The sequence below is a fragment of the Bufo gargarizans genome, chromosome 4, assembly GCF_014858855.1.
Source record: "Bufo gargarizans isolate SCDJY-AF-19 chromosome 4, ASM1485885v1, whole genome shotgun sequence".
NCBI classification, from domain to species: Eukaryota; Metazoa; Chordata; class Amphibia; order Anura; family Bufonidae; genus Bufo; species Bufo gargarizans.
Window position 1 is genome coordinate 309,516,397 of NC_058083.1, and position 16,996 is coordinate 309,533,392.

The following is a 16,996-nucleotide window of genomic DNA, read 5'->3' on the forward strand; positions in this document are numbered from 1 at the left end:
CCTCCTAAAAGGAATTTGGGCCGCTTTGCGCATCTAGGCTGCCAAAAAGTGTCACACATGTGGTATCGCCATACTCAGGAGAAGTTGGGGAATGTGTTTTGGGGTGTCATTTTACATATACCCATGCTGGGTGAGATAAATATCTTGGTCAAATGCCAACTTTGTATAAAAAAATGGGAAAAGTTGTCTTTTGCCAAGATATTTCTCTCACCCAACATGGGTATATGTAAAATGACACCCCAAAATACATTCCCCAACTTCTCCTGAGTACGGTGATACCACATGTGTGACACATTTTTGCCGCCTAGGTGGGCAAAGGGGCACACATTCCAAAGAGCACCTTTAGGATTTCACAGGTCATTTTTTACACATTTTGATTTCAAACTACTTACCACACATTAGGGCCCCTAGAATGCCAGGGCAGTATAACTACCCCACAAGTGACCCCATTTTGGAAAGAAGACACCCCAAGGTATTCCGTGAGGGGCATGGCGAGTTCCTAGAATTTTTTTTTTTGTCACAAGTTAGCGGAAAATGATGATTTTTATATTTTTTTTTCTAACAAAGTCTCATATTCCACTAACTTGTGACAAAAAATGTAAAATTCTAGGAACTCGCCATGCCCCTCACGGAATACCTTGGGGTGTCTTCTATCCAAAATGGGGTCACTTGTGGGGTAGTTATACTGCCCTGGCAATTTAGGGGCCCTAATGTGTGCGAAGTAGTTTGAAATCAAAATCTGTAAAAAATGGCCGGTGAAATCCTAAAGGTGCTCTTTGGAATGTGTGCCCCTTTGCCCACCTAGGCTGCAGAAAAGTGTCACACATCTGTTATCGCCGTACTCAGGAGAAGTTGGGCAATGTGATTAGGGGTGTCATTTTACATATACCCATGCTGGGTGAGATAAATATCTTGGTCAAATGCCAACTTTGTATAAAAAAATGGGAAAAGTTGTCTTTTGCCAAGATATTTCTCTCACCCAGCATGGGTATATGTAAAATGACACCCCAAAACACATTCCCCAACTTCTCCTGAGTACGGCGATACCACATGTGTGACACTTTTTTGCAGCCTAGGTGGGCAAAGGGGCACACATTCCAAAGATCACCTTTCGGATTTCACCGGTCATTTTTTACAGATTTTGATTTCAAACTACTTCTCACGCATTTGGGCCCCTAAAATGCCAGGGCAGTATAACTACCCCACAAGTGACCCCATTTTGGAAAGAAGACACCCCAAGGTATTTCGTGATGGGCATAGTGAGTTCATGGAAGTTTTTATTTTTTGTCAAAGGTTAGTGGAATATGAGACTTTGTAAGAAAAAAAAAATCATCATTTTCCGCTAACTTGTGACAAAAAATAAAAAGTTCTATGAACTCACTATGCCCATCAGTGAATACCTTAGGGTGTCTACTTTCCGAAATGGGGTCATTTGTGGGGTTTTTCTACTGTCTGGGCATTGTAGAACCTCAGGAAACATGACAGGTGCTCAGAAAGTCAGAGCTGCTTCAAAAAGCGGAAATTCACATTTTTGTACCATAGTTTGTAAACGCTATAACTTTTATCCAAACCATTTTTTTTTGACCCAAACATTTTTTTTTTTTATCAAAGACATGTAGAACAATAAATTTAGCGAAACATTTATATATGGATGTCGTTTTTTTTGCAAAATTTTACAACTGAAAGTGAAAAATGACATTTTTTTGCAAAAAAAAATCGTTAAATTTCGATTAATAACAAAAAAAGTAAAAATGTCAGCAGCAATGAAATACCACCAAATGAAAGCTCTATTAGTGAGAAGAAAAGGAGGTAAAATTCATTTGGGTGGTAAGTTGCATGACCGAGCAATAAACGGTGAAAGTAGTGTAGTGCAGAAGTGTAAAAAGTGGCCTGGTCATTAAGGGGGTTTCAGCTAGCGGGGTTGAAGTGGTTAAACGAGCAGGAAGACCAGTGTCACAACCAGACAGCTGAGAAGCTCTGACAGAGGCCTTTCAGAACCTCCTCCTTGAATTTCTGTGTTGTGGTATTCAGCTCCTCCTCTCGTCAGCCTCTCTCAGCTGTCATGTGTTAATTGCTTCCCTTTAAATGCCTCCCCAGAATGCTTTTCTGGGCGGCTTATATTACTTCCTGGAGTGTGTGTGCACGCTGATCTGTCCTCCTGTTTGCTTCTAAGCTAAGTGTACCTTTATCTGTTAATATCTGTTTGCTGGATCCCAGGTGACCCTGACTCCCTCCGTGTCTTGTGTAGGGAGCCGGTGGTCGTGTCCCCTCACTATTGTAGGGTGCTCAGGGCTTTATAGTCAAGGTTCGTGGATATGCAAACCTCCACCATTCGGATCTTTGCATAGGCTGAGCAGCCAGGGAAAGTGCCAGGTCTTCTGCAGGGGTCTCCCTTGGTTCCTTAGTTTTTGGATCCAGCGAGTCGTTTATACATGTTGCTTTGCCTTGTTACCTGTACACATTCCGTGACATTATAAGCCGCCAAAACCGTCTTAAGCATGGATCCGGTTTCACTTTTGGCTGAACGCTTCCAGGGTCTTTCATTGGAGGTAGCTGACCTCCGTAAGACTTTTTCTCAGCTTCAAGTGACCGGTTCAGCTTGCGTTCATGGAGCTTGTTCTGAGCCTAAGATCTCGCTCCCGGATACGTTCTCCGGGGGTAGTGAGAATTTTGTGCGTTTTAGAGAGGCTTGCAAACTCCATTTTCGCCTTCTTCCCCATTCTTCTGGTGATGAGGAACGGAGGGTGGGGATCATTATATCGCTGCTCAGGGGTAACGCTCAGTCCTGGGCCTTTTCGCTGCCGGAGGGGGCACGGCCCCTCCGTTCAGTGGATGAATTCTTTTTAGCCCTGGGTCAGATATATGATGATCCGGATCGTATTGCTCTGGCGGAGTCTAGACTACGTCTCCTATGCCAGGGTAAACAATCCGCAGAAATATACTGCTCAGAATTTCGGAGTTGGGCAGCTGATACTGGTTGGAATGATGCTGCACTCCGAAGTCAATTTTGCCATGGTCTTTCAGAGGGATTGAAAGATGCATTTGCCTTTCATGAAAGGCCTATTTCTTTGGACTCTGCTATGTCTCAGGCCGTTCGTATTGACAGGCGTCTTAGAGAGAGAGGAGAGATCTCTCCTTCCTGTCATACTCGGTCCCAGGACTGTGCAGCGGTCCCATTCTCTGCGCAGGGGTCTCAGTCGCTGTCAGCCCCTTCTGAGCAGGAGCCCATGCAGCTGGGGTTGATTGCTTCTGACAATAGAAGATTCAGCCCGCATGGGAGGGTTTGTTTTTGTTGTGGAGGTATTAATCATTTGGCAAATATTTGTCCCTCTAGGAGATTCAGGCAGTTCTCTGGGTATAATAAAGAAACAAAGAGGAAAAAATCTTTGAAAAATGTTCCGTCTGTTACTATTGGCAGGATTGAGGCGGAGATTGAAGATTTTCCGTTTGCTTGTAGTTCCCGTTTTGTCCTGCCGGCTAGGGTGGCGCTAGAGAGCAAGAACATTTTTTGTGAGATTTTTGTGGATAGTGGAGCAGCGGTCAATCTCATTGATAATCACTTTGCGATAACTCATGGTTTCCAGGTGTGCGCTTTGAGAAAGGATATTCCTGTGTTTGCTATCGATTCCGCTCCACTTTCTCAGAAGTCATTAAAGGGCATAGTTCACAATATCCGTTTAATTGTGAGTGATGCTCATGTTGAGGATGTGTCATGTTTCGTCCTTAGCGGTTTGCCGACTCCTCTAGTGTTGGGGCTACCCTGGCTCACTAAACATAACCCCACCATTGATTGGCAAGCAAGGCAAATAAATGGTTGGAGTGACTTTTGCAGAGAGAATTGCCTCACGACATCTGTTTCTGAGGTTGCTACTAAGACTGTACCATCTTTTCTCTCTGAATTTTCGGATGTCTTCTCTGAGAGTGGAGTTCAGGATTTGCCCCCGCACAGGGAGTACGATTGCCCTATTAATCTCATCCCAGACGCCAAGCTGCCTAAATCTCGTTTATACAATCTTTCCCAACCTGAGAGGATCGCTATGCGTGCTTATATCTCTGAGAGTCTGAGAAAGGGACACATACGACCCTCAAAGTCACCTGTTGCCGCTGGTTTTTTCTTTGTTAAGAAAAAAGATGGTTCTTTAAGACCTTGTCTGGATTTCAGGGAGCTGAACAATATCACAATTCGTGACCCTTATCCGCTTCCTCTGATCCCGGACCTATTTAACCAGGTTGTTGGGGCTAAAGTCTTTTCCAAATTAGATTTAAGAGGGGCATACAACCTGGTCAGGGTCAGAGAAGGGGACGAATGGAAGACGGCCTTCAATACCCCTGAGGGCCATTTTGAGAATTTGGTTATGCCTTTTGGTTTGATGAATGCCCCAGCCGTTTTTCAGCATTTCGTGAACAGCATTTTTTATCATTTGATGGGAAAATTTGTATTGGTGTATTTGGATGACATTTTGATTTTTTCTCCCGATTTCAAAACTCATAAGGAACATTTACGTCAGGTCTTGCTCATCCTGCGGGAGAATAAATTATATGCGAAACTGGAAAAATGTGTGTTTGCGGTTCCAGAAATTCAATTTCTGGGGTTTCTTCTCTCCGCTTCTGGTTTTCGCATGGACCCCGAGAAGGTCCGCGCTGTGCTTGAGTGGGAGCTTCCTGAGAATCAAAAGGCGCTGATGCGTTTTTTGGGCTTTGCCAATTATTACAGGAAGTTCATTTTGAATTATTCTTCTATTGTTAAACCACTCACTGATATGACCAGAAAGGGGGTAGATTTTTCTTCTTGGTCAGTAGAGGCGCGTAAGGCTTTTTCTGATATCAAGGAGAGTTTTGCTTCCGCTCCCATCTTGGTGCAACCTGATGTTTCGTTACCCTTCATAGTTGAGGTTGATGCTTCTGAGGTGGGTGTGGGGGCGGTCTTGTCTCAGGGTTCCTCTCCTGCCAATTGGCGACCGTGTGCCTTTTTCTCAAGAAAACTCTCCTCCGCAGAGAGAAATTACGATGTGGGAGATAGGGAATTGTTGGCCATCAAGTTGGCTTTTGAGGAATGGCGCCATTGGCTAGAGGGAGCCAGACACCCTATTACCGTATTTACTGACCATAAAAATCTGGCCTACTTGGAGTCAGCCAAGCGTCTGAACCCGAGACAGGCCAGATGGTCGTTGTTCTTTTCTAGGTTTAATTTTGTTGTCACGTTCCGCCCTGGAGTTAAGAATGTGAAGGCAGATGCCCTGTCACGTTGTTTTCCGGGAGGCGGGAATTTTGAAGACCCGGGTCCCATTTTGGCTGAAGGTGTGGTGGTCTCTGCTCTTTTTCCTGAATTGGAGGCAGAGGTGCAGGCAGCCCAGTCAGAGGCTCCTGATCTTTGTCCTCCTGGGAGGTTGTTTGTGCCTCTCGCTTTAAGACACAAGATTTTTAAAGAACACCACGATACGGTCCTTGCTGGGCACCCGGGGGTAAGAGCCACACTGGATCTCATCGCTCGGAGATTCTGGTGGCCTGCGCTTCGTAAGTCGGTTGAGGGTTTTGTGGCAGCCTGCGAGACTTGCGCTCGTGCCAAAGTCCCTCATTCACGGCCATCAGGTCCTCTCCTTCCCTTACCCATTCCTTCCCGTCCTTGGACACATCTGTCCATGGACTTTATCACGGACCTGCCTCGTTCCTCGGGGAAGACTGTGATTCTGGTGGTGGTGGACCGTTTTAGCAAAATGGTGCATTTCATCCCTTTTCCTGGTTTGCCCAATGCTAAGACGCTGGCGCAGGCATTTGTTGATCACATTGTCAAATTGCACGGTATTCCTTCAGACATAGTCTCTGATAGGGGCACGCAGTTTGTTTCCAGATTCTGGAAGGCTTTCTGTTCTCGCTTGGGGGTTCGGTTGTCATTCTCTTCTGCTTTCCACCCGCAGTCGAATGGCCAGACAGAGCGCGTCAATCAGAATCTGGAGACATATCTGCGTTGTTTTGTGGCGGAGAATCAAGAGGATTGGTGTTCTTTTTTGTCCCTTGCTGAGTTTGCTTTAAATAACCGTCGTCAGGAGTCCTCTGATAAGTCACCATTTTTTGGTGCATATGGGTTTCATCCACAGTTTGGGACTTTCTCGGGAGAGGGGTCTTCTGGTTTACCTGATGAGGACAGATTCTCCTCGTCTTTGTCATCTATTTGGCAAAAGATTCAAGATAATCTAAAGAGCATGAGTGAGAGATATAAGCGTGTGGCTGATAAGAGACGTGTGCTTGGTCCGGACCTGAATGTTGGTGATCTGGTGTGGTTGTCTACCAAGAATATCAAATTGAAGGTTCCCTCCTGGAAGTTGGGTCCTAGGTTTATTGGGCCTTACAAAATCCTGTCTGTCATCAATCCTGTTGCATACCGTCTTGATCTTCCTCAGACTTGGAAGATCCATAATGTTTTTCATAAGTCCTTATTGAAACCTTATGTTCAACCCATTGTACCCTCGCCTTTGCCTCCTCCTCCGATTATGGTTGATGGGAATCTTGAATTTCAGGTATCTAGGATTGTGGATTCTCGTCTTGTCCGCGGTTCTCTTCAGTACCTTGTTCAGTGGGAGGGGTATGGTCCTGAGGAGAGGATGTGGGTCCCAGTGACGGACATTAAGGCCTCTCGTCTCATCAGGGCTTTCCATAGGTCCCATCCTGAGAAGGTGGGTTCTGAGTGTCCGGAGTCCACTCGTAGAGGGAGGGGTACTGTCACAACCAGACAGCTGAGAAGCTCTGACAGAGGCCTTTCAGAACCTCCTCCTTGAATTTCTGTGTTGTGGTATTCAGCTCCTCCTCTCGTCAGCCTCTCTCAGCTGTCATGTGTTAATTGCTTCCCTTTAAATGCCTCCCCAGAATGCTTTTCTGGGCGGCTTATATTACTTCCTGGAGTGTGTGTGCACGCTGATCTGTCCTCCTGTTTGCTTCTAAAGCTAAGTGTACCTTTATCTGTTAATATCTGTTTGCTGGATCCCAGGTGACCCTGACTCCCTCCGTGTCTTGTGTAGGGAGCCGGTGGTCGTGTCCCCTCACTATTGTAGGGTGCTCAGGGCTTTATAGTCAAGGTTCGTGGATATGCAAACCTCCACCATTCGGATCTTTGCATAGGCTGAGCAGCCAGGGAAAGTGCCAGGTCTTCTGCAGGGGTCTCCCTTGGTTCCTTAGTTTTTGGATCCAGCGAGTCGTTTATACATGTTGCTTTGCCTTGTTACCTGTACACATTCCGTGACAACCAGGCTGGCAGTGCAGGGGACAGCACTGAAGAATCAGGGAAGAACTACATTTATCTTTTTATATTGAACCATTTGGGGCTTGCTCAGATTCCTTTAATTATCTTTGACAACCCCTTTAAAGGGGTTGTACAGCCATCAATATTGATGACCTATCGTTAGGATAGTCATCAATTTCTGATTGGCAGAGTCCCAGCTGTCAGACCCCTGCCAATCAGCTGTGAGATCATCTCGTCTCATGTGGAGCGGTGGAGTAATATAATTACAAGCACTCGCTCCATTCACTTCGGAGACGAAGTGCAGTGTAATGAAGATGAAGTGGCGCTCGCATGGAGAGCCGCCTCCTCTTCAAACAGCTGACAGGTGTCAGACCCCCGCCAATCAGATATTGATGACCTATCCTGACAATGGGTCATCAATATTAATGGCTGGATGACCCCTTTAATTTACAGTTTATGCTCATTTCCTGCAAAGTGCATTCTACAAAAACAAATGAATCATGTGCCTAAGTGAAATCATTGTGGTCAGCGCTCTGCCATATCCTTCTGTTTATTAAATTGCTAATCTTGTAATGTGGTTAGTGTGGTCACCGAAATGACACATTAAACTCTCGATTCAGTTCTGTCTCACTACCAACAGCAAAACATAGTGGAATGTTTTTAGGCAATTCACATAATAAAGAAAAATTAAGTATTGGGGCGGCCACATGTCTGAGGCTTATTTTACTTTAAATACTGCGGCCAGATATTAGCTGATAATGACTAAAATGGCTAGGAAAAAATGTATGTTAAAAATTGGTTAAAAAAGCCACCCAAAAATGTTATATATTTTTTTTTTTTAGAGCCAAAAAGATCCACAAATACTTTTTAGCCTTTTGGCTATATCCACACCTAGGCATATGCTTGTCAATGGTGTTATCTTGCGTTGTTTGCTTCCAGCTACTTTTTCTTGGGCCATTGGGCCACCCTGTATAATGTAGTTTCTAAAAAAAAAAAAAATGGAAACACTGGCTGCAGCATTGTCATGGTCCTTTAACCCCCTTACAATCAGGCGTTGTAGATGTATGGCTCTTGGTCCTGGGCATTAATCAAGAGCGCTATACATGTTCAGTCGAGCAGGTCCGGTCCCTTGATGTCACTGATAGGCGAGGACCCCAAGGAGTAGACAGAAGCAGTTTATTACCAGTTATGGTGTCTCCGGTGCTCTCAATGGCTATGCCACTCCCGTTGTTGAACCCGGTAATCGTGTGCTCTAAGTCACAAAAAAGTGGTCATTAAAGGGTGTTGTCTCACCTCATTGGTAGCGTATTGCTATATCTAGAATGAAGAGCCCATAGTTTGAGAGAGCGCAACCACGCTCCATTGATTTCTATGGGAGTGCTGAAAGCAGCAGAGCTCAGTGTGTCTATTTTTATAATCTGACACTTTCTGTGCGTGAAGAATTGTGTAAGCAGTGGTAACTTATAAGGTCATACATTAAAACACATTTGTGAGTGCATTCTCTCCTGGATAGAAGTGATTAAAATGGCACTACAAGTTCATGTTCTTAATACGTTCAAGTCCCAGATGGAATAACAGATCATTTTATGCAGATCATAGATAAATTAACAGATGCTTTTGATTTACAATTTTACTTGGCTGTAAATTATAGAAGATTGGTCAGACTTAACATTTAAAAGTAAAAAAAAAATGAAAAGCAGAGGCTGCTGTGACCTAAAAGGTGTAACAGCTGGAATCAATTCTGAGATCTTTTCTTTTAGCATTGGCCAATAATTGACACGAATAGTGGCTCATGCACATGGTCATCTCATTGCATGAACCATATTGTAAGAGCCAAGTTAGGGGTTGGATTCCATCCTGGGAGAACAGGAAAACCTTCTTTGGGAATCGAGTCACATCCTTGGCTCTAAACATGTGACTGATGTATGGAGCAATGGTATTGAATGACCCCCTAAGGTCTGGCTCACTCCAGGCAAATGTGTTGCAGATTTGCCACGGTGGCTATATGGGCAAAGTAAGCGCACTGGACTTTATGCTGTTCTCATTCACATATTGCACTTGTTTCTGCTTTTATAGATGTTTAAGCAACATTGCACTGTGTGACCTAAACCTACAAAATAGTCAAATGTCGCAAAATGGGGGGAGAATTATCAGAACTGTTGTAAAAGAACACTGCATTAGCTGCCTATAGCAACCAATCAGAGTCCACCTTTCATTTTTCAAAGGAGCTCTGAAAAATGAAAGGCAGAATCTTATTGGTTGCGATGGGCAGCTAAGCCAGTTTTGCGTTAGACCAGTTTTGATTTATCTCTCCCGTTGTCCTTTTATTAGTTGCATATGTTTAGAGTAAGGTCCCTTTCACACGGGCGAGAATTCAGCGCGGGTGCAATGCGTGAGGTGATTGCATTGCACCTGCACTGAATCCGGACCCATTCACTTCAATGGGGCTGTGCACATGAGCAGTGATTTTCACGCATCACTTGTGCATTGAGTGAAAATCGCAGCATGCTCTATACTGTGCAATTTTTTTTCATGCAACGCAGGCTCCATAGAAGTGAAAATCGCAAGCAAGTGCGGATACAGTGCGATTTTTCACTTTTTCACGCATGGTTTCTTGGTGACGATCGGGATGGGGACGCGATCATTATTATTTTCCCTTATAACATGGTTATAAGGGAAAATAATAACATTGCTAATACAGAATGCTAAGTAAATTAGGGATGGAGGGGTTAAATATTATTTTAAAAAAATTAATAATTTAACTCACCTAATCCACTTGTTCGTGCAGCACGGTTTGTCTTCTTTCTTCTTCTTTGATGACCTGGGAGGAAAAGGACCTTTGGTGACGTCACTGCGCTCCTCACATGGTCCATCAATAAAATCTACAGAGTGCCTAACCCAAACCTGAATTTCAGTGAAGAAGTCTGGGTTTGGGTACCACATTCAGTTTTTTCCTCACGTGCGTGCAAAATGCATTGCACTCGCGTGGAAAAAATTGAAGAAAGCAACGCAATCGCATACAAAACTCACCCCACTCGCAGGTAAAATCGTATGATTTTCCCCCAAAGCACCCGCATCCTATCCGGCCCTCACACGCGACGCCCGTGTGAAAGAGGCCTAACTAAACCTTTATATAAACTTTTAATGTGTTCTCCCTAGTACCCTAATAAAATTGTCTCTAATATACTTTATTAATGAATTTTCAATTTTTACTACACTTTTTCCAACCTAAAGCACAACATTCACTGTGCGCTTAAAACTCTGTTCTCCCACTGACAGCTCAGCGGTGTACTGAGTACAGAGCACATTTTATTAATGGGCAACAGCAGCGCTGTGAGTATGGGCAGGAGAGCACATTGCTGCTCCTACCCGTGCTCCCTGGACAATTACTAACTCTGATTAGCTGAGCGAAACGGGCTTCTGCCTGCTCTGTTAGCCTAATAGCTGACATGCAAGACTCTTAGCTTAGCGGAGCAGGCAGGAGCCCGCTCTGCTCAGCTAGTCCTGGCATACTGCATGGGTACCCATGTGCTATGCCAAGAGTTAGTAATCATCCAGGGAGCACGGGCAGGAGCAGCAATATGCGCTCCTGACCGTAATCGCATCGCTGCTGCAGCCCCATTGATAAAATGTGAGCTGTCAGCGGTGTACAGAGATCAGAGTTTTAAACACACTAGATAATGGTGCGCTTTAGGTAGGAAAAAGTATAGTAAAAATAGAAAATTGATGAATAAGGTATATTAGAGAGAGTTTTATTAGGGAGAACATATTAAAAGTTTATATGAAAGTTTAGTTACTCTTTAAAATACATATAAAAAAAAGCCCAGCTTAAGGCTACTTTCACACTTGCGCTTGATCGGATCCGTTCTGAACGGATCCGATCATATTAATGCAGACGGAGGCTCCGTTCAGTACGGATCCGTCTGCATTAATAACTTTAAAAAATTGCGCAAGTGCGCAAGTAGCCTGCGCGGATCCGTTCAGACTTTCAATGTAAAGTCAATGGGGGACGGATCCGCTTGAAGATTGAGCCATATGGTGACATCTTCAAGCGGATCCGTTCCCATTGACTTACATTGTAAGTCTGAACGGATCCGCACGCCTCCGAACGGCCAGGCGGACACCCGAACGCTGCAAGCAGCGTTCAGCTGTCCGCCTGTCCGTGCGGAGGCGAGCGGAGGCTGAACGCCGCCAGACTGATGCAGTCTGAGCGGATCCGCATCCATTCAGACTGCATCAGGGCTGGACGGAGGCGTTCGGGTCCGCTCGTGAGCTCCTTCAAACGGAGCTCACGAGCGGACCGACGAACGCTAGTGTGAAAGTAGCCTTACATGGGATGAATTATGCACATTTAAAACGGAAGGTGTGTGAAAACTTTCAGACGATCATGTGCAGACTGGAAATAACTTTCCTTTCAATAGTCTGTATGTAGACACAACACATAACATAGTCACCATCTACTTTTAGTAGATGTTTTAGTTAGTTAAAACATGATGTTTTAATGTCTCTATGTTCTGAGATCTATATTATTATTTTTTTGGTGACTGTTTTATTGATACCATTTTGATCGCTTGGTGTTGCACTTTTTGTGATGTAAAGTGACAAAAATTGCTTTTTTTTTTTTTACAGTTTTTATTTTTATTTTTTTATGGTGTTTATCGGACAGGGTGGCTCATGTCATATATTTATAGAGCCGGTCATTACGGATGCAGCGATACTTAATATGTGTGGGTTTTGTTGTTTTTTTCAGTTTTTTATTATAAAATAAGGGGAAAGGGGCGTTTTTTTTCTTTTTTACTTTATTAATTTTATTACTTTATAATTTTTTTTACTTTACTTTATTTATGACATTTACTTTTGGGGGTCTGATTCCCTCTGCAATGCATTACAATACATCTGTATTGTAATGCATTGCCTGTTAGTGTATGACACTGAATCATACTCTAACAGGTTGCCTAGGAGACAGTGAGGCGAAGACTTTTGGAAGATTGCCTGGTGTTAAGAAGGGCAGCAAAGAAGCCACTTCTCTCCCAAAAAAACATCAGGGACAGATTGATCTTCTGCAGAAAATATGGTGAATGAACTGCTGAGGACTGGGGCAAAGTCATATTCTCCAATGAAGTCTCTTTCCGATTGTTTGGGGCATCAGGAAAAAGGCTTGTCCGGAGAAGAAAAGGTGAGCGCTACCATCAGTCCTGTGTCATGCCAACAGTAAAGCATCCTGAGACCATTCATGTGTGGGGTTGCTTCTCATCCAAGGGAGTGGGCTCACTCACAATTTTGCTCAAAAACACAGCCATGAATAAAGAATGGTACCAAAACACCCTCCAACAGCAACTTCTTCCAACAATCCAACAACAGTTTGGTGAAGAACAATGCATTTTCCAGCACGATGGAGCACCATGCCATAAGGCAAAAGTGATAACTAAGTGGCTCGGGGACCAAAACGTTGACATTTTGGGTCCATGGCCTGGAAACTCCCCAGATCTTAATCCCATTGAGAACTTGTGGTCAATCCTCAAGAGGCGGGTGGACAAACAAAAACCCACTAATTCTGACAAACTCCAAGAAGTGATTATGTAAGAATGGGTTGCTATCAGTCAGGAATTGGCCCAGAAGTTGATTGAGAGCATGCCCAGTCGAATTGCAGAGGTCCTGAAAAAGAAGGGCCAACACTGCAAATACTGACTCTTTGCATAAATGTCATGTAATTGTCGATAAAAGCCTTTGAAACGTATGAAGTGATTGTAATTATATTTCACTACATCACAGAAACAACTGAAACAAAGATCTAAAAGCAGTTTAGCAGCAAACTTTGTGAAAACTAATATTTGTGTCATTCTCAAAACTTTTGGCTACGACTGTACAATTGCATCTAATCCTCATGAACTGGCTTTTTGGGATGTTTTCTAACCATTGTGGCAGATGACAGCTGTCCCATGAGATGAAGCTGTTTGTATCCGTGGGTTTGTTATATGTTTTTGTCTGTATTTTGTCATCTTCAATATAAATGGTAAGGTCCAAGAAGGATATTTCCCTGTTACTGAATGCCGGTGTGAATTCTAGATAAAATTTAATTTTTATTGATTTAATTAAAAAACATTTTTAATTCTTCCTCCCCTCCCCCCCAAATGAATATCACATCGTCTATGAATCTCTTCCATAGGACGAGATTCGCCCGGAGCTCGCCATTTGGGTGGATAACCTGCTGTTCTCACTGACCTACATATATATTAGCGAACCCCGGTGCGAATCTCGTCCCCATCGCGGTACCCCACTGCTGTATATAAAAAATATTTTTTCTTTAAAATAAACATAATACAATCTCCAATAAAATCTATTTGATTTTGTTCCAATTCTCCCTGATTTTGTAAACACGATTTAGCTGCATCACACCCTTTTGTATTCTCAATGATAGTATATAATGATTTAATGTACCCAGGATGTAATGCGGTTTCTATTTATGTATCTAGACAGATGACTTGTTAGGTAATCGACTCCCGACACTATTGGTCTTCCTGGTGGTTCTGTATTTTTGTGTATTTTTGTGTATGATAAAATGCGGTGATTTTTGGTTGTTTTATCTCCACAAATTCTGCCTCTTTTTTTATTTAGAATAGCTTCTTCTTTACCCATCTTTACCAATTTGTTGAGTTCTGTCTTAAATACTTCTGGGGGGTCATTTTTAGTGTCTTATAGGTTTTTTGTACCCCTAGTATTGTATATGCATCCTTCAGATATTTTTCCTTGTCCATTATGACGATCCCCCCACACCTTTATAGGCTGGTCTTAAAATGATATCTTAATTTTCCTGCATTTTAGTTATTGCCTCTCTTTCTATTTTCAATATATTTCCCATATATTTTCCTTTGGATTTTTTTGGACTTCTGGTTTTTCGTATATCTTTTGTTACCATATTCATGAAGCTATTCAGGGCCTGTGAATATTCCTGAACTGGATGTTATTTAGATTTTGTTCTTAGGTCCGTATGTTTGTATTCATCATTGTTGCATATTTCATTCTTCGTCTCTGCTTTTGCTTTTTCTCCGTCACTGCATGACTATTTTTTGTAAGAATATACTTGTCACTTGTGAAACAGCAGCGGCGGCGGTACCTCAGCGTTAGTAATTGGAAGTGTAAAGCGCCTGTGTAACAGTAATAAAGAGTCATACCCCAAAAGACTGAGTGCTGTAATAAAATCAAAAGGTGCTTCGACAAAGTATTAGTTTATAGGTGTGCACACTTGTGCAACCATATTATTTTATTTTTATATTTTTTATTCCCTCTACCTAAAAGATTTCAGCTTGTTTTTCAATTGAGTTGTACAGTTTATAGGTCACATTAAAGGTGGAAACAGTTCTTAAAGGGTTTCTACCATCAGAAATACTGTTATGTAGCTGACTGACATTAGCGATAACAGTATGTTTTTTTACATTTCTCCCTGCAGCCGTTCTGATAAAAATAAGCACTTTTATAATATGCTAATGAGCCTCTAGGTGCTATGTGGGCGTAGAATCAGCACCTAGAGGCTCCGTCCACTCACCCTTTATCCCGCCCAGGTCCCCTGTTCTGCCTGCCCCGCTCCTTTTGATTGATGTCGCGGTTCGCAGTATCGCTGACGAAATCCCGCGCCTGTGCCGTTCACTTCTGTATCCGGCGCAGGCGCAGTGAGTAAATGATGCGCTCCTGGTGCCGGATTCCTCACTGCACCGACTACGCCACAGGGAGGAAGCCGGCATCAGGAGAGCGGCCTTCACTCACTGCGCCTGCGCCGAATACAGAAGTGAGCGATGCTGCGAACCGTGACATCAATCAAGAGGAGTGTGGCGGGCAGAACAGGGGACCTGGGCGGGATAAAGGGTGAGTGGACAGAGCCTCTAGGTGATGATTTTCTGCCCACATAGCACCTAGAGGCTCATGAGCATATTATAAAAGTGCTTATTTTATCAGAACGGCTGCAGGGAGAAATGTAAAAAACACACTGTTATGTAGTGCTGACATTAGCGTATTGCTAATGTCAGTCAGCTACATAACAGTATTTCTGATGGTGGAAACCCTTTAAATGATTTATCTATGTCTAATTTTATTATGTGCTGCATTACGGTAAGATATGGGGTTATTGATTTTTAGTGCACAAAGGTGTCCATAGCCTTTAACCCCATAGGGACACAGCCTTATTTCACCTTAAGGACCAGGCCATTTTTTGAAAATCTGACCAGTGTCACTTTAAATGCTGATAACTTTAAAACGCTTTGACTTATCCAGGCCGTTCTGAGATTGTTTTTTCGTCACATATTGTACTTCATGACACTGGTAAAATGCCATTAACTGTTGAGGAACACCTAAAGGGTTAATAAAGTTTGTATAATCAGTTTTGAATACCTTGAGGGGTGTAGTTTCTTAGATGGGGTCACTTTTAGGGAGTTTTTACTCTAGGGGGCATCAGGGGGGCTTCAAAAGGGACATGGTGTCAATAAAAAAGGCCATCAAAATCGGCCTTCCAGAAACCATGTCGGTCCTTTCCTTTTGCGGCCTCCCTTTTACTGATACAGCAGTTTATGACCACAAATGTGGCATTTCTGTAAACTGCAGTATCAGGGTAATAAATATTAATTTTGTTTGGTTGTTAACCCTTGTTTTGTTACCGGAAAAAACGGATTGAAATGGAAAAGTGCCAAAAATTGCGTTTTTGGCACCGTTTTTTTTATTTTTTTTAACCGTGTTAATCTGGGGTGTTAGGTCATGGGATATTTTTATAGAGGAGATTCTTACGGACGCGGCGATACCTAATAAGTCTACTTTTTTTTACAATTATTTAGGTTTTTGACTTATCCTTTTTGATACAAAAATAAAATTTTTGTATCTCTAAAGTCTAGGTGTCATATATTTTTTTTTTATCCGATTATCTTATGTGGGGGCTCATTTTTTGCGGGACGAGCGGACGGTTTTATTGGCACTATTTTGGGGGCTATATGACTTTATGATCGCTTGCTATTAAACTTTTTGTTATGTAAGGTGACAAAAAAAATCTTTTTTGCACCTTTTTTTTTTTTTTTTTCCTTGACCGTGTTAATCTGGAGGGTTAGGTCATGGGGTATTTTTATAGAGGAGATTATTTCCGACGCGGCGATACCTAATATGTCTAATTTTAATAAATTATTTTCGTTTTTTTGGGTGTCTCAAGTCTGAGAACCAGTTTTTTTATCCGATGTCAGTGCTAAATTGGGATATAAATTTAGTACTCCATAGAAGTGTGATACTCCCTGAAGCAACCAATAATGCAGAGGCCCGGATGATCGGGGCACGTGTCACATTGAGTAGTGGTGTCCTTCCGTATCCCCTTCCTGTGACACACTCTGCACCTTTTTTGGGTTCGCCCCTTCTTTCCAGTATGGGGGACCACACCCGGAAAGTGTTGGCCAGGGACGATCCGGGCACCTACAGTTCCCGAGGTACTCCGGCCTGCTCTTTCCCGGTCCAAAAAGATCAGGGCCATGAGGACTGCCTCATAGAACTGGAGGAATGTCCCTGTGCTGCCAGCGCTTCGGGATAGTACAAAAGAGTTGTACATGGCAACCTGCACCAAGTAGACCGCAACTTTTTTGTACCATGCCCGGGTTTTGCGCATGGCGTTATATGGCTTGAGGACTTGATCTGAGAGATCAACTTCTCCCATATACCGATTGTAGGCGACGATACAATCGGGCTTGAGGACCGTTGCCGCGGTACCTCGCACAGGGACGGGGGTGATGCCGTTACCAT